This window comes from Thamnophis sirtalis, unplaced genomic scaffold, assembly GCF_051295495.1.
Source record: "Thamnophis sirtalis isolate CommonGarterSnake01/CBP01778 unplaced genomic scaffold, rThaSir2_p1.2 scaffold_12, whole genome shotgun sequence".
Lineage (NCBI taxonomy): Eukaryota > Metazoa > Chordata > Lepidosauria > Squamata > Natricidae > Thamnophis > Thamnophis sirtalis.
The window spans coordinates 23,244,119-23,264,323 of record NW_028261392.1 but is presented as its reverse complement, the minus strand read 5'-3'; the positions used below and the strand labels follow the sequence as shown (position 1 = coordinate 23,264,323).

The following is a 20,205-nucleotide window of genomic DNA, read 5'->3' as shown; positions in this document are numbered from 1 at the left end:
GAAGGGGACTCAGGGCGGCTCACAATTCAAATCAGGGGAGGGGGTACAGACAAGGAATAAAAAAGACGAACATAACAATACACAATTTAAAAGCACACAACAGTCATACCATTCGAGGAGGGGGCAAAAGCTCTTAGCCCCAGGCCTGTCGGAACAGCCAGGTTTTAAGGGCTTTGCGGACAGCCTGGAGGGTGGTGAGGGTTCGAATCTCCACGGGGAGCTCGTTCCAGAGGGTCGGAGCAGCCACAGAGAAGGCTCTCCTCTGGGTAGTCGCCAGTCGGCATTCGGATGGAATTCGGAGGAGGCCTAATCTGTGGGATCTAATCAGTCTATTGGAGGTAATTGGCAGCAGGCGGTCTCTCAGGTACCCAGGTCCTCTCCAGGACACCTGCAGATCTTAAAAGAGCCTTGTGAGCCCTCATCCAGTATTATAATAATGACAAACTGGACATAAACTACCAGCCACTTGAGGTAAAAGTGATTGCCTCTGCATTTCTGTCCTCATCCAATACCTCAAAATATAAAGTTTCAGTTTGAAAATATGTAACAAAATTGTGATTATATTAATAAACCATTATATTATGTGGCAAGTATGACTTTGGTACTATACAGTACTATAAAACACGCAGGTGCTCATTTTGGTAATCAAAAAGAACTAAACTAGAAATGGATCAAAATGCAGTTGTCAAAAGCAAGATTTTTGAACCATGTAGGAGTTTTGATGTCATAGCTTTTGTACCTTGTGTTAAAACTTTCACACAGCAGACAGTGCAATGGTGGGTTGCAGGCGGTACACCCCGGTACGAGTGTACCAGTGCCCTGCCCAGAGCACCAACTACCATTCAGGTATGGTGCTCTGGAGGGCCCACCTGCCCGCCTGAGCTCCTTAGCTGTATTTGAGCTCTTCAGCGCTTCCACGCACACGCGTGGAGCACACAGAATTTGCGCAACGCTCCACCAAGCAGCTGGAGCATTGCGGAGACTCACAGAGGCATCACAAGAGGTAAGGAAGCATGCGCACGCGCTGCCCGCATGTGAGCGCGTGCCGCACACATTCATGTGATGGACGCTGGGCCCTGTTGCACCATACCGATTGCAATGGAATCCAGAACCCACCACTGAGACAGTGGTACATAAAATCAAGGTAAGAGAAGACAATAAGCTATCTCCAACTGATCACTTTTTAACCTATAAACATTTTCCCCCCTACCCTCATGCTGGTGTCATTTCTATTCCAGGTCATATCTTAGGCAAAAACCTGCCCTATTATGTTCTATACTTCAGAGTACCAGTCAGCCATAAAAACACAGTGGAGAATAAGAGTCCAGACAATTTCTAACTATCTTGACAGCAAGGGCTGGAAACCACAACTTTCACTCATCTGGAGAAGCTATACATGGAGAAATCTAAAACTGTATTTAAGACAATATAAATTTTGCAAGATTTAAAAATCTCCTTTGAGCGTTAACCAAACTCAATTTTCAATATTATCCTCTCCCCAGTTGTCTCATAACTTTGAGACAACTCATTCACTTTCTATATTATTAACTGGTGTTCATCTCTGTTTACACTTAGAAATTATATTCTCTATGTCGGTAACCCTTTTAAATCCAATCATAAAACAAGATTACATATGCAAAAGAATGCTACTTGAACGCGAAACTAGAATGAAAATCCCTTGTCTATTCAGTATAAAGCAAGCTGCAGGAACAGGTTTTTCAGGATTTGGGTGGAGATGAAGATTCAGTCTTGAAAGAATTAAAATAGTAACTAGCTATGGGGTGAGATAGTTTCTCTGTACAATTTTTGATATGTGTGAGTTTTCTGTTAACACTTTAATTGTTCTTTTTTTAAATGAAAACTTTTATACCCTCAAACTTAATTCTTTATTATAGTGAAAAAAATAACTATGTTTCTAAATAGTTTACTATTCTCTTGCAAACTAAAGCAGAATAAATAGTGACTACTTCCTTTAAATCATTATTTTGCCTCTAAACCCTTACTTTTTCAATATCTAATACTTTGCTGTGAAAGACAGATAGTAGTGTAGTTTTACTATTATGTCATAGAGAGGATATAACTTGTGTACAATTGTACTCCCATGATTAGATCTCCCTGGTGAGATTTTAAGATTAAAAAAACCATCTTCTAAGCAATTCTTTTGATAAGCAGAAACAAAGGATCACAGTGCAAAACGTCTTAAGTTTCCAGAAGCATTTTAAAGGCATTGTATTTGGGCATTCTGTCTGAGCTTCCGAGGTGGTAAATCAAATCCAAATAGAGAAGGAAAGTTCATCAATTGCCCTGCTCTTCTAAATATCATAAACTGAACGCTTTTGAAAAGATCTCATGCCGATCTATAAATATCTGCTTACCTCTTTATGCAGCCAGTGTCCAAATCCAGATTCCCCAGAAATTCTGTTGTGCAGTTCAGCTTACAAATAAGTAGTATTGTCTGCACCCGACGGTCTTCACAGCTTTGTGGCTTCTTCAGTAGGGATGAGTCACACTGGGAGGAGAGGGAAGGTGTGGAAAAGGGAGGGCACCTTTTTTACAATATAAATACACTATAGTAACTTAAAGTTGTTTATTATTGTTTTACATTGATACTTGCTTCATTTCCAAAATGGGACGTGTGTATCTGTGTGGTAGAATTCTACCATAAGATGAAGAATGCGTTCGTGTATATCTATATCAGGGGTTGGCAACCTGTAGCTCTGGAGCCGTATGTGGCTCTTTCATCCTTCTGCTGTGGCTCCCTGTCGCTGGTCGGCTCCAAAATTGATAGGGCTTTCAGTTAGGATGGGTAGAAGAAAAAGGATGCCATGCTAGGAGGAGACTCTATGGTGGGGGAAACTGGACTTCTAGTTGGCTCGAGAATTGAATGATTGGTTTCCGGGTAAGACCTTTGTGGCTCTTTGGGTGTTTAAGGTTGCCAACCCCTGATCTATATATAATATAAAATGTATGCGCATACATGTATCAACAACATTTTTGGGGGAAAACAGGCTTTATTTGGGGGGAAATTACATATAATACAAATATTAGATACAAATCTAATATTGCATTTTGGCTGTAATGATTAAATTGCTGCTAAAATAAATTCTTTCCCCCCAATCCCCCCCAAAAAAACAGAACATGGGAAAGCCTGTTTATGTACTAATGTTATATAAACAAAATAATTTAGGGATTATACCAATAAATGACCTATTTATTAATATGGTGCATCCCTAGCCTTTCTCTCTTTTCTAAGATGAATCCCAGCTAAGCCTTTGCAGTACTTCAGTGCCATCTGCCCTCTTTGTTCTTGTACTGGGGCGCCATCTTTCCCCAAGTTTTCCTTCAGGTATGCGTTCCAGTTCAGGGTTCATTTCTCCCGTCACTTTTCCCTATGGGACCACTGTCCTTTTCCTTTTCAGGGGGCAGAATGGAAAAAATTACCCCAAACTTCACTCCCGGTATGAAGGACATTTTAATCTACACTTAACTATTTATTCTTCTTTTCCTCACAGAAGCTGAATGCAAGCCATAAATATCCTGCCATCATACCAGCTCTGGAATGGGACAAGTGAACCAGTGGTGGGTTTCAAAAATTGTTCGAACCTACTCTGTGGGTGTGGCCTCCTTTGTGGGAGTGGCTTGCCACCCATGTGACCGGATGGGAGTGGCTTGCCACCCATGTGACCGGATATGAAGATGCCGACGATACTTGTCAGAACCACCTTAAATTACCTCACACACAGCACTGGCATGCATAAGAATATGATGTAAACTTGTTTTTTAAAAAGCATTTTTGGTTTGCGTTAAAACAACTTCAACACACGCAATGTTCTGATTGCACCACAAACGCAGTAGTCATCTTTAGCTTTCACAGAGGCATCGAGTTTTATAAATATGAGTATGATAGTGCAGAATAATCATATCCAAGGACCAGTGGTGGGTTTCAAAAATTTTTGGAACCTCTTCTGTAGGTGTGGCCTGCTTCCCAGGTCCACTGATGGAACCTCTTCTAACCTGTTCAGTAGATTTAACGAACTGGTTCTACCGAATAGGTGCAAACTGGTAGGAACCCACCCCTGAAATGAACATGGCTATCTTAGCGTGCCCACTTCACCTCGGCCCTCCCACCATTGCTGACCCAAAAGAGGCACTCTTACTTGGGTAGCTCTCCACCAGCACTCCTCTCCCGCCACTGATCCACCAGCATTCTGACCCCATCCCTTCATCCCGGGCATATCACACAGAGGTGGGTTCCTAGCGGTTTGGACTGATTCGGCCAAGTAGGTAGTAACTCGGCTGGCCACACTCCTGAACCGGTTCTATCAGTGGTGCCATAGGCACCACCATCTTGTTTTTTGTTTCTGCGCATGCACACGAAGCGTCCCTGAGCGAACCAACAGTAACAGAAATCAGAACCCACCCCTGGTATCACAGAAGAATACTTTTCCATGACCAATTGGTTGCGTGGAACATTTAAATGTGCATCAAGGCAGCCAATTCCTGTTCTGAGGAATGGGTGGCCTTGGGTATGAGGAGGCAGGGGACTCAGTGGTTGCTTTGTTGTGCACCCAAGAGGAGGAAAAGGCAGCCCGTGGGAGGGTGGTCAAGGGCATGGCCTTTCCCTTCCCAGATGCTCAGGAAGCTGCCTTTCCCGTTGGCATAATGACAGGTTTAATAACAAGCCGATCTGGCAACATTCAAGATAAAGGATAAGAGAACAATTAGTAAAGAGTGAAGGATTTTCCTGTGAATGGTTTAATTGTTATAGAATTTTTGAAAGATTTAAACTTGATTAAAAAAGGTTTGGTTTTGCAGGAGTTAAATCTGAATCTGATGTCAGCTTATGTTCTGGACATGACCACTTGATCACTAAATATATAAAATCAGTGGTGGCTTCCAGATCCCACCGGGCCCGGCATTGTCCACATGGACGCGCACAACGCGTGCATGCATCTTACTGCCTCAGAGACGCTCCAGCTGCTTAGCGAAGCATCACGCAGGCACTGTATGCGCTGTATGCAACATGCACAGAAGTGCTGAAGTCTTAAAAGACCAGTAAGAAGCTCAGGTGGGCGGGTGAGCCCTCCGGAGCAACGTGCCGGAATGATATCTGGTGCTCCAGGCAGGCTCCGGTGCGCCCATACCAGAGCGTACTGCCTACAACCCACCACTGTATAAAATGTTACTCAAGATGAATCTGGAAGACAAATATGTCAAAGATTGCATGATAAAATAGGCCAAAAAAAAATTGATACAACATAATACTAGGAAAATGGAAGAATGTATGGACTAATGGATTAAAATTCACATTGAATTATAACTTGACATATTTTTTTTTACAAAATGATGCATCTTTGATATTTGACCCTGGATAGACTAGCAAATGTGTACAGGTAGTCCTCTACTTACAAGCACAGCTCAGCCCAAAATTTTTGTTGCTAAGTGAGACATTTGTTAAGTGAATTTTGCCCCATTTTACAACCTTTCTTGCCATGATTGTTAAGTGAATCTGAGTTTCACATCGACTGTGCATGTCAGAAGGTTGCCAAAGGTGATCACATGACCCCTCCAGGACACTGAAACGGCCATAAATGTGAGTCAGTTACCTAGCATCTGAATTTTGATCACTTGACAATGGGGATGCTACAATGGTCATAAGTCTGAAAAATTGTCATGTTACATTTTTTCAGTGCCATTGTACCTTTGAACCAGAGGTGCGTTGCTCCTGGTTCGGCCGAACTGGTAGTGGCGGCGGCAGGAGGCTCCACCCACCTGCCCGAATGCTTCTGTGTAGAAGCGTCGTGCGAGCAAACCAGTAGCACAGCAATTTGCAACCCACCTCTGCTTTGAACATTCACTAAATGAACTACTGTAAGTCAAGGACTACCTTCTATTAAGTGTTGGAAACGCAACCAAAATCCAGGTAAATTTTATTGTATGTGGTAGTCTTGTAAAAACATATTGGGTAAACACTATAATGCAAAAAATACTTAAGATACAAATATTAAGGAAACCTGAAGCTTTTCTTTTAGGTATTATGAATAAACCAGTTGAAAAACAATTTGGGGTGCTATTCCTTCACATGGTGACCACTGCGAGGATTGTACTTGCTAAGCACTGGAAAGGAAAAAAATGCAGCATGCGCTTTAAGAAACAGGAAACAGGAAAAAGAGCACTAGCAAATTAGCAAACCCATAGTTTAGATGCCAAAAGATATTTCAGTGACTGTAGAAAAGGCTTTTGGCAATACATTTCTTTCCCGCAAATTTCAAGAAAATCCATGAGTAGATAAACATGAGCTGAATACATGTAACGCCTTAGCTGTCAACTTCTGTGTCAAAACATTAAGGCAACTAACAATTTCAAATGCTGTGGTGAGAGGCAGCAAGAAACTTTGAATCATCCCCTTTTAAAAGTGTATCGAATGCACCACAGGCATGTGGAAAGCAGCAGGATTTCTTGTCATCTTGCTCGAGGCTGCCATTTTGATGGTATTGAACCCTCGGGGGATGCTTCTATTCCCTTTGAGGATCCTCGTGATGGACATGTGGCAAACAATCTTCTCCCATGATATAGAATATACATAGTATTAATTGTGTGTGTGTGTGTGTACGTATGTATGTATGTATATATGTATATGTATGTATTGTGTCACAACCCCTGGTATGCCAAATATGGGAAGAAGCATACTGCTTAGTGGCTAACATAACTGCCTAATATGTAATACAGCACAGGTTCAAATCCCAGTAAGGGTATGGCTAGCTGATGAAAGCTAAATAGTTTGAAATAGATCTATACTAGTCTCCCTTTATTTATTTATCAGCACAAATTATGTGTGTGTGTGTGTGTATGTATGTGTATGTATATATATATACACACAAACACACATATATATGCATATACATACACACACAAACACACACACAAACAAAAATATATACAGATACAGATACAGATACAGACAGACAGACAGACAGACAGACAGACAGACAGATACATAGATACATATATACATACATAGTATACAAAATTGTCTGCTACAACATTATACCTGTCAACAATTACTTCAGCTTCAACCACAACAATACACTGGCAAACAATTGATACAAACATAAGGAAAACTGCTTCAAACTCGATCGCAGAAAATATGACTTCAGCAACAGAGTGGTCAACGCCTGGAATGCTCGACCTTGACTTCGTTGTTACATCCTCAAACCCCCACAGCTTCAACCTCAAACTGTCCACCGTGGACCTCACCCCATTCCTAAGAGATCCTTAAAGGAGACATGCATAAGCGCACCTGTGTGCCTACCATCCCTGTCCTACGGTTCCCATTTATTTGTATTTATTTTTTTCATTCATGCCCATGTTCATACTTATACCTGCTATCTTGTACATGTTTGACAAACTAATAAATAAACATAAATAAATGTTCCCAAACTAAGATGCCCATCCTTCAGATGGTTCCTTTTGGAAGGTAGAAAGACAAAACTTTGTATGTATCTTCATGTTATAAATTACTTTAAAGATTCATTTAAATTGAATATGATTTTTAGTGGCTACTACCATAAAATGTATTTTGGGGGCTAGCAATGTGGAAGTGGTTTCCTCATGCCTCCTACAGCCTAGAGATGTCTCCCTCATAACCAGCCAGGACAATCCTTGAAGGATCAGCTGCATTGGCTGGTTGCTGTCAACTGATGTAAGCAAGTTATTTTTAGCAATTTGCTGTTCTTGTAATACTGTGACATAATTGCATTTTTAATAATGCCGTGGTTACTATTTTAAATTTTAAAATGGTTATAACCCACCTGAGTAGCTTCTTAGTAGAAAGTCAATATAAAGGTGGCCAAATAAATAATTATATTTATTGAAATTTGAGTCCTGATGCAGAATGTAGATTAAATTACATTTTAATTTTTATGGCATTAACTATATCAGTGAATAAATCAATGGTTGGTAATTTGATTCATCCTTGCCATCTGATGCATTCCACAGTATCCAGTAGTCCTTTGTGCCCAAAGGCCTTTTTTTCCTGACCCAACATATTTTGAGGACAGCGATTAGGAAAGATATTCACGAATATGTTTTGTACAGATTATGGTAATAATAACCAGTGTCAATCTGGATCAGTGTCATATTGATTCATTATTTTGCTTGGTAGCATTATACAGGTGTGGAGAATAAGAAAGATGACCTTGATGGAATATGCAAGAGCTATTACCTCAGCAAAACAACCTGAAGAAAAAGCAAGAATATACGGCTGTATTTTGTGTACTTTTGTATTTTCAGCAACCAGCTGAAATTAAAATTCCAGCTCTTCCCTCATTATTTTTTACTCACTGAAAAAACTGTTGTCTTTGTCAGCTGGAAGCAGAGTTGGCTAAGTCAGAAAGATATTATTCTTGAAATACTTTAATTCTGGAATCGTAGCTAAATTGAGTGATTAGAGTTCTCAGGTGTTGAACTACAGTGCAGTTTAATAACATGCCTAACTTGGGTGTGTACTTAAATATCTAAAATGCATTACATGATAAATCACCATACTTGAGTTTAGTCCATTAGCAATTTGTGAAACTTTCAGGGAGTGGAAAGAAACTGGGAGAGGTAAAACCAGTTTAAGAAGCTTTTTACTGTCAATCTTGAAACATAATATTTAATTTAAACATTTAAACATTCAATTCATTCTTCTCCACTCCCCATTCACTACTGAAATACTAACACTAATGAAAGCAATTGCTTCTTGTCTCACTTTTAGAGGTTACCCTTCATTATTACTACTTGTCCATGCTGACAAGAGCTGATGGGAAATATTGTACAAAATATTTACAAGAAAGGCATTCAGATTTGCATATTGTGAACCTCTTAAAAAGTACCATATTTAAAAGAGTTTTGTGGCTAGACCCTAATGGTATTTAAAAATCAATATTATGGTTACATTTTGCACGTATTTGCCATGTCGTAAACAATAGTTATTAGAAATCTATGATTTCGTAGAAATTGTACATTTTTTTCCAAGAAATTTAGCAATAGTTATTGAAAGAAGAGGAAATGTCAAATTTCTCTTTGCAGGAGAAATAATGGATAGTTTCCAGATTGTTTCCTTTTTAATCCAAAACAAGGATTAGCTAAGTCATTTTATCAAGCCAAACTGTATATGATTGAAGGCTTAATTATAATACTCAGGAAAGTGAAGATATGTAATGTTGTTTTGTCCTGTACATTCTGTCCTGTAATTATCTGGGAATTTTGCTTGACAGACATGTTACTTTTGTGTGTTTGTTTCTATTCCACCTTTTATTATTATTTTTACAAAATAACTCAAGGTGTTATCTCAACATATGTTCTTTCTTTTTTTTTCCCTCCACAACAACTCTATGAGGTAGGTTAGGTTGAGAGAGATTGATTGGCCCAAAGTCACCAAGCTAGTCTTCATGGCTACCATGAACTAGAATTAGTAGCTAATGTTTTCCATATACAGAACCCTTGAAATTTGTCATAGCTCAAAGGGTAGCCATTTATGCCAACTGGAGCCTATGGATATAGAATACAAACTTCTGCACCCATACCTCCATCTGGGTAGGAATCCCACAGTGGTGGACACTGCATATCCAGCTGTCCTATCTGATTCAGTAGCTGGATGTGTTTAACCTCTTCTAGCAGAGTTTAAACTTTCCCGTTTGGTAAGAGCATAATTCACACTGAGATGATGAAAGAACAGGAAAGCATCATTTGCCACTGTGAGAGTCAGCCAAGGGGTGTGTTGTATGCGTGATTTCCCCCATTTTGTCATCCAGGTTCAAAAGTATTCACAGAGCATTCCAAAGACATATTTGAGACTACCAAAGAAAATAGGACAAACTGTCCAGGAATTCATCATAGCTTACATCATTGGTAGAAATCAGTACAATTATAGCTTTGAATACTGTATGCCTTGGGAGCCTTGTAATTTATTTTATTTCCTTTCTAAAGAGACTTGCCTTTCTGGAACTTCAGGGTCTGCTTCACACAACAGTCTCTGCAGTGACCGGACATGATGATCTTCCATTGGTTTATAAGGTGGCTGAAGAGGGCCTTTTCTCTTTTCTCCTTTCTGCCACAAGAGAGTGCTCTAACATAAGACGGAAATGAAATTTCCAGTTAATATATTAAGAATATAGGACTTTATAGGGGCAGCGCAATGGCTCAGTGGATAAGAAGCTGAGTTTGTCTGCTAGAAACCCGACAGGCCAGGTTTGAAAGCTGAGCATTGTGCAATGGGATGAGTCCCCATCTTGCATTAGCCACTGCCAACCTAGCAGAGTAACAGAGTTGAAAAGGACCTTGGAGATCTTCTAGTCCAAGTCCCAGTTCAGACAAGTGGCAGTCCAGTCTCTTCTTAAAAGCCTCCAGTGAGAGAGCACCCACAACTTCTGAGTTTCCAATGAGGCTGATTGATCTATAGCTGTGATGGCAAACCTATGGCATGCGTGCTGGAAATGGCACGCGGAGCCATCTCTCTGAGCATGCATGCCATTGCCTATTGCTTTTCTGGGTTCCAGTGTGCTGGGCAGTTGGTCTTCACGTGCACGGGAGTGCCAGAAACTGGAAGAGCAGCCATCCGGTCCGCATGTGTGCGCCAGGAAGATGATCTTCCGGTTTCCATCACATGCATGTGCACCGGCCACTTGGTCTTCTGGTTTCTGGCACACATGGACACGTTAAGACCAGCTGGTCAGTGCGCATGTGCCGGCTCCACCTGGCCTTTCAGGCATCCTCCCGCCTCCCTGCCTACCCCCCCCTGGCCACCCACTCCTCATCCCCATTGGGATGGCATGACATCCCCACTGACGATCCTGTTCCGCAGTCCCAGACAGGGAGCGCCGAAAAGGTGTTTCACCAACACTGATCTATAGTTTTCTGGATCTGGGGTTTTTTTCCTCTCTTTTTTGAAGATGGGAATCACATCAGCTCTTTTCCACTCCTCTGATACTCCCCTGGTGCTCCAGGATCTTTGAAATATAAGGTTCAATGGTTCTGGGATTACATCTGCCAGCTCCTTCAGAACTCTGGGATGTAATCCATCAGATGCTGATGATTTGCTATTGTTAAAGGTTTTACAAAAGGCTGCTTGGATATTATTGGTAAATTAAACCAGTGTTTTTCAACCTTTTTGTGCAAAGGCACACTTTTTTCATGAAAAAAATCACGAGGCACACCACCATTAGAAAATGTTTAAAAAATTTAACTCTGTGCCTATATTGACTATATATAAAGTGTTTTTCCCACGGCACACCTTACACTATGTCACGGCACACTAGAGTGCCGCGGCACAGTGGTTGAAAAACACTGAATTAAACTGCATTAAATTGGTGGCATAATTAATACCATTAACATGACTATTGCCCTCCTCCAATTTAAGAGGCATTCAATATTAATTGAATCACCTGAGATTATCTTTTGAGGAGAATGGTTTTAATTTCCCCATTTTCAGAAATGTTATCCAGCTTTTTTATTTTATTGGCCATATTTAAGTGGAACAAAAATTTAGAACTGCAGACCTTTTTCTTTGTGGGCCTCCTTTGAAAGTTTTTTTTTTAATTTATCCACACTAATATCCCACATATGACAGTAGCTAAAGTCATAGCGTTCATTTTGATATTAAATATTGAAGAACTCAACTTTAAAAATAAATATTAGGAAGGTTTTTTTGGGGGGAAGGTTTGGGCAGAACATGAAATAATTACTTCACATGAATTACTTCATTTATATTAATGATTTCTCTCAAACTTTAGGAGGAAGTTTGCTTGCCTAATTCACAGCAGAATAATATATTCAACAATCACATTTTAATGGCTAAATGTGAACCTGATACTTCATCTGCTTCAAAGAAACCTGTTTAGTTTTCCTTTTGAGGGAGCCTGTCACTGGAACCAAACATTCACCTTCTATGAATTAAAAAAAAAATTAAAATTGTCATTCAATTCTCACAGGCTCAAAGTTGACTCAGCCTTCTATCTTTCTGAGCTCAGTAAAATGAAGACCCAGATTGTTGGGGGCAATATGCTGACTCTGTAAATCACTTAGAGAGGGCTGTAAAGCATTCTAAAGTAGTATACACCACTGCTATTGCTATTGCTATTAAATGATACATGGATCAAAGAATTGGAATTCACAGTAAGGGAACCCCAATGGTTTCATTCTTAATGATGGACTTAATGATTCAAAGCTACAGTGGATGCCCAAAAATGTATTTAAAAGAATACCCTGTTTCCCTGAAAATAAGACCTCCTTGGATAATAAGCCCAATCGGGCTTTTAAGTGCACGTGCTAAAATAAGCTCTCCCCGAAAATAAGCCCTTCCTGAAAATATTGCAACACAGCACCAGCCATGAGGTGACCACACTCCCCACCTCCTGCACCTCAAAAATAATAAGACCTCTCCGAAAATAATCAAATATAAACCACTTTGTTTTTTTCTCATACTATACTACTTGATATTCATATATTACATTATTAACCTTCGCTAAGCTTTGTCTGTGTGTTTGTGTGTGTGCACATTTTGGAGATTCAACTCCCATGGTTAAATGAATGCAATTATTGGGAGTGGGTCAGAAGAAGGGGCAGTAGGCAGTGGTTGGAATCGGTCTTTCTTACTGAACTCCATAAAGTCTGGAAGCAATTAGAAACTACTCAGAAAAAGATACAGCAGCAACCTGAAAAAAGTCACTGTTTTTAAAGATCAGCAGTCTGGACAAAACGGGCAGGGTTTGAAGAGACATCCTAGGTTGGCTGTCCATGTTACACTGCCTTGTTTAGTCAGAAATACCTAGGGGCTGGAAGGAGAACTCCAATTCCCTAGCAGAGATTAGACTGTGGCTGAAAATTGTATATAGTGTGCAAAAACAGATTAATTATTCTACTCTTATGCATTTGAGGGAATTTTAGAGGGTAGGTAGGATACAACTGCCATTATCGAAACTTGGTGAGATGAAACTCATGAGTGGAATGTACTGATGGAAAGATATAAACTGTTCAAAAAAGAAAAACAGACATAACAAATCAGGAACTGGAATTGCATTATATGTAAGACAGAGGCGGTATTCAGCCGGTTCTCTCCAGTTTGGGCAAACCGGTAGTAGTGGCTGTGGGAGGCTCCACCCACGTGCCCCGACGTAATTCGTGAGCACTGTGCATGCACAGAAGGCGGTGCACGTGCACTCACATTTGCGGACCAGTAGGGAAGATAAGTGAATCCCACTGTTGATGTAAGAGCTCATTATAGAAATGCACAAAACCAAGAATAAAAGCCTCCTAGAACGCATGTGGCTTGACATAAAAGGAAAAAAGAATGACATTGCCATAAGTGTATAGTACAGGCCACAATAGATTAACTTTTTGCTAACCAGTTAACAAATGTATGTAGGCAATACACCTCAGTAGTAATGGGGTATTTAACTACCCTGATATCAACTGCGAGACAAACTCTTCATCAGGTAGGGGATTGAACAGGCTTCTGCCCACCTACTGACAATTTTTGTCATCTAAGGGTTGGAGGAGAGAAATAAAGGGATAGTTATACTGGACTTAATTTTTACTAACAGAGAAGAAGTGATAGAGTGGGTTGAGGTTGCCAGAACTTTGAGGGAGAGTGATCATGTCATATTGAAATTCAATGTAATGCAAACCCAAACAATAGAACACAATCTATCTCTTTAAATAAGCAGCAGAGAGAAAGCAGAGCTGCTTAATCTGTCTTCACACAAAAAGATAATACGGCCCAAACTACCAAAAACATAAAAGTCAGACTAGGAATACAAATTAATATAAGCAAGAAAATGATAAGAGGACACCTATCCGCTCTAGATGACTTCAGATCAACAGGACCTGACAGATAACATTCCAGAGTACTGAAGGAACTGGCAGATGTGATTTTGGAACCACTGAACATATATTTCAAAGGTCCTGGAGCACTGGGGAACTACTGGAGGGCCTGAAAAGAGCTGATGTAGTTCCCATCTTCAAAAAAAGTGTGGTGGGGAGGGCGGACAGATCCAGGAAACTACAGACCAATCAGCCTGACATCAACACCTGGGAAGATCTTGCAAAAGATAATCAAGCAACAGATGTGTGAACACCTAGAAGCAAATAAAGTTATAAGCAGAAGCCAATACGAGTTTGGTAAAAACAGATCATGCAAAACAAATCTTATTTCATTTTTTCACTAAGTGACTAAATTAGCATACCAGGGAAATGCTGTGGAAATAGTATACTTGGATTTCAGTAAGGCACAGACAGAATCACCATCAGATGAATTTGTAACTGGCTGACAAACTGCAGTCAACATATAATTCTTAATGGAACTACATCCACATGGAGGGAAGTAAGCAATGGGGTACCCCAAGGTTCCATTTTATGCCCAGATGTTGATGTCTTCATAAATTAACAGATTAATAGAGTTGGAAGGTACCTTGAAGGTCATCTAGTCCAATCCCCTGCCCAAGCAGGAGACCCTACACCATTTCTGACAGATGGCAGTCCAATCTCTTCTTGAAAGCCTCCAGTGATGAAGCTCCCACAACTTCTGAAGACAAGCTGTTCTATTGTTTAATTGTTCTCACTGCCAGAAAATTATTCTTTATTTCTAAGTTGAATCTCTCCTTGATCGGTTTCCATCCATTAGTCCTTGCCTGGCCTTCAGGTACCTTGGAAAATAGTTTGACCCCCCTCCTCTCTGTGGCAGCCCCTCAAATATTGGAATACTGCTATCATGTCTCCCCTGATCCTTCTCTTCACTAGACTAGCCATGCCCAGTCCCTGCAACCATTCATTGTATGTTTTAGCCTCCAGCCCCCTAGTCATCTTGGTTGCTCTTCTCTGCACTCTTTCTAGAGTCTCAACATCTTATTTTATATACTGTGGTGACCAAATAATTTAGATGAGGGAATAGAAGGGGAACTCACTGAATTTGCAGGTGTCAATAAACTGGCAGGAATAGCCAACACTGCAGAAGATAGGCTCAAGAGCCAGATGGATCTTGATAGACTTACATTGGACCAAATCTAACTAAATGAAATTAAATATAGAGAAAAATAAGGTTTTACACTTAGGCAAGAAAAAACAAATGTACAAGTACAGATTAGGTGAAACCTGGCTCAATAACAATAACTGCGAGACAGATTGTGGCATCCTAGTGGACAATCAGTTAAATATGAACCAGAAGTATGTGGCAGCAGCCCAAAAAGCCAATGCAGTCCTAGATTGCATTAATAGAGGGATAGAATCAAGATCATATGACACATTAGTTTCACTTTATAAAGTCTTAGTAAGACCACACGTCGAATATCACATCCAGTTTTGGTCACTATATTATACAAAAGATGTTGAACACATGAAGTGCAGGAATTGAGTATGTCTAGTTTAGTGAAAAGAAGGACTACGTGTGATATGATAACAGTGTTCCAATATTTGAGGGGCTGCCAGAAAGAAGAGAAGGCTCAATTTATTTTCCAGAGCACCAGAACAAGAAACAATGGAGAGAAACTAATCAAGGAGAGAAGCAACCTAGAAATAAGGAGAAATTTCCTAACAGTGAGAACAATTAACCAGCAGAACCGCTTGCCTTCAGAAGTTGTGGGTGCTCCATCACTGGGGACTTTTAAGAAGAGACTGGACAGCCACTTGTCTGGAATGGTATATGGTCTCCTGCTTGAGTAGGGAGTTGAACTAGAAGACTATTAATGGCAATTAACCATTAAACGTTGAACAAATGGTAATTTGGGGATTGGCCACAAACCTGGAAGAGGTTAATAGTGCAGCTGAGAACAGATCACAGCTGCATTCCAACCCACGTGTGAAGGAAATGTTCCAAAAACGATATCTTTGAATTTGATTGGACAATGGGGCCTAGCAGGGGATGCACCTAAGAGAGGGACAGTTGCACTTGGGGATTTTGGTGCACACTTTTCCATTCTGGGTTTGCTCTATTCTAGCATATCTATACCTATGGGTTGCTGTAGCATATCAGAATGAGAATAGAGCTGGAAGGGACCTTGGAGGTTTTCTAGTCTAGCCCCCTGCTCAAGCCGGAGACCCTATACCAGCGATGGTGAAACTTTTTTTGGCTCACATGCCATAAGCGGGGGGAATGCAGGGAGGTCATGTGCGGACATGCCACACCCATAATGCAATGCGCAACCCTCCCTCAGTGCGCATGCGCACATGACAGGAGCTCCTCTCCATTTTCTGCATGCTTTTTTTTAACCTCCCCAGGCTCCAGAGGCTTTATAGGAGCCTGGGGAGGATGAAAACAGCCTCCCCTGCCCCCCCAGAGGGCCCCCGGACGCTTCAGGAGCTTCCCTGAAGCCTCCAGAGCGCAAAAAACCAGCCCTATGGGCAAACTGGAAATTCGGAAACAGACTTCTGGTTTGCTCGTAGGGCCGGTTTAAGCCCTCCGGAGACTTCAGGGACCTTCAGGAGGCTTTCCTGAAGGCTTTGGAGGACGAAAAATGACCCTACGAGCAATCCGGAAGTCCATTCCAGATTTGTCCATTCTGGTTTGCCTGTAGGGCCGGGTTTTTTTGCACTCCGGAGGCTTCAGGGAAGCTCCTGAAGCCTCTGGGTGGCCTCCAGGGGGCACGGGAGGCTGTTTTCACCCCCCCGGCTCCTATAAAGCCTCTGGAACCTGGGGAGGATGAAAAATGGCTTTAAAAAAGGCTGAACTCATCTGGCCAGCTGATAGGGCACCACCTCGTGTGCCCTGACAAATGGCTCCGGTTGACATCTGTGGCACGCGTGCCATAGGTTCGCCATCCCGGCCCTACACCATTTCAGACTAGTGACTATCCAGTCTCTTCTTAAAAACACCCAGTGAAGAAGCACCCACAACGTCTGAAGGTAAACTGTTCCACCGGTTAATTATCCTCACCATTAGGAAGCGTCTCCTTAATTCCAGGTTGCTTCTTTCCTTAATTAGTTTCCATCTTTTCTTCTCCTGCCTCTGGTGCGTTGGAAAATAAATTGTCCCTCCTCTTTGTGGCAGCCTCTGAAATACTGAAATACTGCTATCATGTCCCACCTAGTCCTTCTTTTCTCTAGTCAACCAAACCCAAATCCTGCAACTGTTCTTCATATGTTTTAGTCTCCAGGCCCTTAATCATCTTACCCTGTTTCCCTGAAAATAAGCCCTCCCTGGATAATAAGCCCAATCGGGCTTTTGAGCGCATATGCTAAAATAAGCCCTCCCCGAAAATATTGTATCACAGCAGCAGCCATGAGGTGACCACGCTCACCGCCTCCTGCACCTCACAAATAATAAGACCTCCTTGAAAATAAGGCCAAGCGCTTATTTAGGGGGGGTCAAAAGAAAATAAGACCCTGTCTTATTTTTGAGGAAACACAGTAGTTGTTTTTCTTTGCACCAAAGTGTAAACATCTTTTTTTGTACTGTAGTGACCAAAACTGGATGCGGTATTCCAGATGTGGCCTTACTAAAGCTTTATAAAGCGGCATTAATACTTCATGTGATTTTGTGTGTGCCTCTTTTTATACAACCAAGGTCTCATATTTAAGTGATTGTCCAGTAAGATCCAAAGGTCCCTCTCACAGTTACTGTTTACAGTTTAGGTACTCTCACAGTTACTAACTAGGAACAGCTAAGGACCGTTTCTGGTTATCCCATTTTACCTGTTGTCTGGATGGCACATAAATATTTAAACAAATTAACATTTTCCCCTTTAGATTTCAATCTCAGTATTTGAATTTCATCTACTATATATCATAATTTTGCAGAACAATTTATTCTATTCTTGCATCAAGGTATAATGCTCATTAAGCTCCTTTTAGCTCAGCCCCTCTTTCAGTCACTCTTGACCCATTTATAAAAAAAAATACCTGAAGCCAGGTATTCTACCAAAATTATTTCCCACCAACCAAGTTTCCTGGAGAAAAAACACGTAATAACCCTGTAGAAAGTGCAACAAAATTCTCATTTATACATTTGTCCATGCAAAGAGCAATGTTCCAGGACATTTGATTGTAAATATCTTCATGTTAGAGTTTTGTCAACACTGTTGATTAACTTCACTTTGGATTTAGTTCTGAAGGATATTTTGTCTACTTCTCTTACAAAATTATTGTGTTGGAGTATGACATAGCTGTTGGCCTCTAGAGCTTTATTTCTATGGGCGTTTGAATTATTGTCTCACCATTTCACGTGTTCAATTGACTTTAAAGTTCCTTGAGTACCTTCATACACACAGTTGGTTTTGGTTCCAGAGATATTTGGTGTAAACCTATACAAGATATGTAATCCTCTCATAGTTGCCTCAAATAGCAAGATGGGTGGCATATAAAACAAACAAACAAATGCATGCATGCATGCATGCGTATGTATGTTGCATCCTGGGTCTTACTGGGGGAATTCTTGTGCACTATTATTAAAGTCTATGTAAGATTCTCTAATGTATTCAGTAAATCTGTTCGCAGCATGGCAAGGTTCCAAAGGTGTCAATTATTTCTGACTCCAGTAGTTCAGTTACAATCTGACCTCCTCTTGATCAGTTTCCATCCATTGTTCCTTGTCTAATCTTTGGATGTTTTGGAAAATAAGTTGCCCCCCTCTGCTCTGTGACAGCCTGTTGGAAAATATTGGAACACTACGATCATGTCACCGCTGATATTTCTCTTCACTGGACTAGCCATGCCCAATTCTTGTAACTGTTCTTCATATGTTTTAGCCTCTGAGCCCCTAATCATCTTTGTAGCTCTTCTCTGTGCCTTTGAGTCTCATCTTTTTTATAGTGTAGTGACCAAAACCGGATGCAGTATTCTGTGTGGACTTACTAAGGCTTTATAGTGGTACTAGTACCTCACGTGATCTTGATTCAATCAGTATATTAATGCAATTTAGGATTGTATTGGTTTTTGGCTGCTACCACACACTTGTGGCTCATATGTGGCTCATTTCAAAGGCCAGTTCACTTGGAGTTTGATATTTTTTCTCTGTTGGTTCAACTATGGCATCTCTGTTTTGGGATATAGCGACTTGAACAATTTTGGACATAGGCTTCCCTGCTTTGACAAGGTTAGTCAATTTAGATCATAGAATTACAGGACTGGAAACGATCTCAGTGTCTTCTAGTACAATTCCTTGTTCAAGGTAGGAGATCCTACACCATTCAATCAAATGGCTATCCAACCTCTTCCTAAAAAACATCAGTGATGGAGCATGGCGGCAAGCTGTTCACTGATTTAATTGTTCTCCCTGTCCGAAAATATCACAACACTGTTGTGGTTTGCAAACTATGTTCCATGTACATGCTTATGCCCATGGATAGGATAGGATTAGAATATTAAAATAGGATACGGTGGGGTAGGATAGAATTAGAATATATTAGGATAGGATAGGTTGAAATGGGATGGAATGGGATGCGGTAGAATAGATTAGAATAGGATAACAGAGTTGGAAGGAACCTTGGAGGTCTTCTAGTCCAACCTTCTGCTCAAGCAGGAGACCCTACACCACTCAATCAAATGGCTATCCAATCTCTTCCTAAAAACCTCCAGTGATGGAGCACTCACAATTTCTGGAGGCAAGCTGTTCCACTGGTTAAATGTTCCCACTGTCAGGAAATATCACAACACTGTTGTGAGTTGCAAAATATCTACATGCTTATGCCCATGAAGGAACCAAATCTGAGGATCTAAGAAGAAAATAATAGAATAGAATAGAATAGAATAGAATTTGTCACTTGGAATGTTTTCCTTGCATACATCTCGCAAAGGGTCACCATCTCCAATATCCACTACCTAACCATGACAGGATAAATAAATACAAAATTATGCATATACCTCGCATATATTAGATGACACAGAGAAACAACACGGTGTAGTTCGGATGTCTCCATGTACAAGAAGAGAAACGTCGAGGAAAATAACCGGTTGAATGGAGCAAGCCACAACCCCTCCCCCCCCGGGCGTCATTTCTTTTCTGCTCCGAAAGAAACGCCTCAGAGCATTCCCGCCAAGTGCTCGGGAGAAGCCCGGGAAGGCTTCCCCGTCGCCCCCGTCCCCCACCACCCCTTTACTTTGCCTCCCGCTTCCCCCATCCTGGGCAGGAGACTCCCCTCCCGACCCCCGTGCCCCGCCCTGCGCAGCGCAAGGGTGTCTCCCCGCCCTGCTTTGTTTCCTCCGTGCGCTTGCGCGGTGCCTGCCCGCCGAGCGTCC

The 20,205-nt window shown here is 41.1% G+C and overlaps 1 protein-coding gene across 2 annotated transcripts in view; it reads right to left on the bottom strand.

The window, feature by feature from the left end:
* SCEL (sciellin) overlaps positions 1–2,472 on the bottom strand; it is a 49,195-nt gene extending 46,723 nt beyond the window's left edge. For both annotated transcript variants that reach the window (XM_087726302.1, XM_087726303.1), the window contains exon 1: positions 2,376–2,472. The gene's annotated coding sequence lies outside the window, so the exon portion shown is untranslated. The remainder of the gene's footprint in view (positions 1–2,375) is intronic.
* Positions 2,473–20,205: the final 17,733 nt, after the last annotated feature.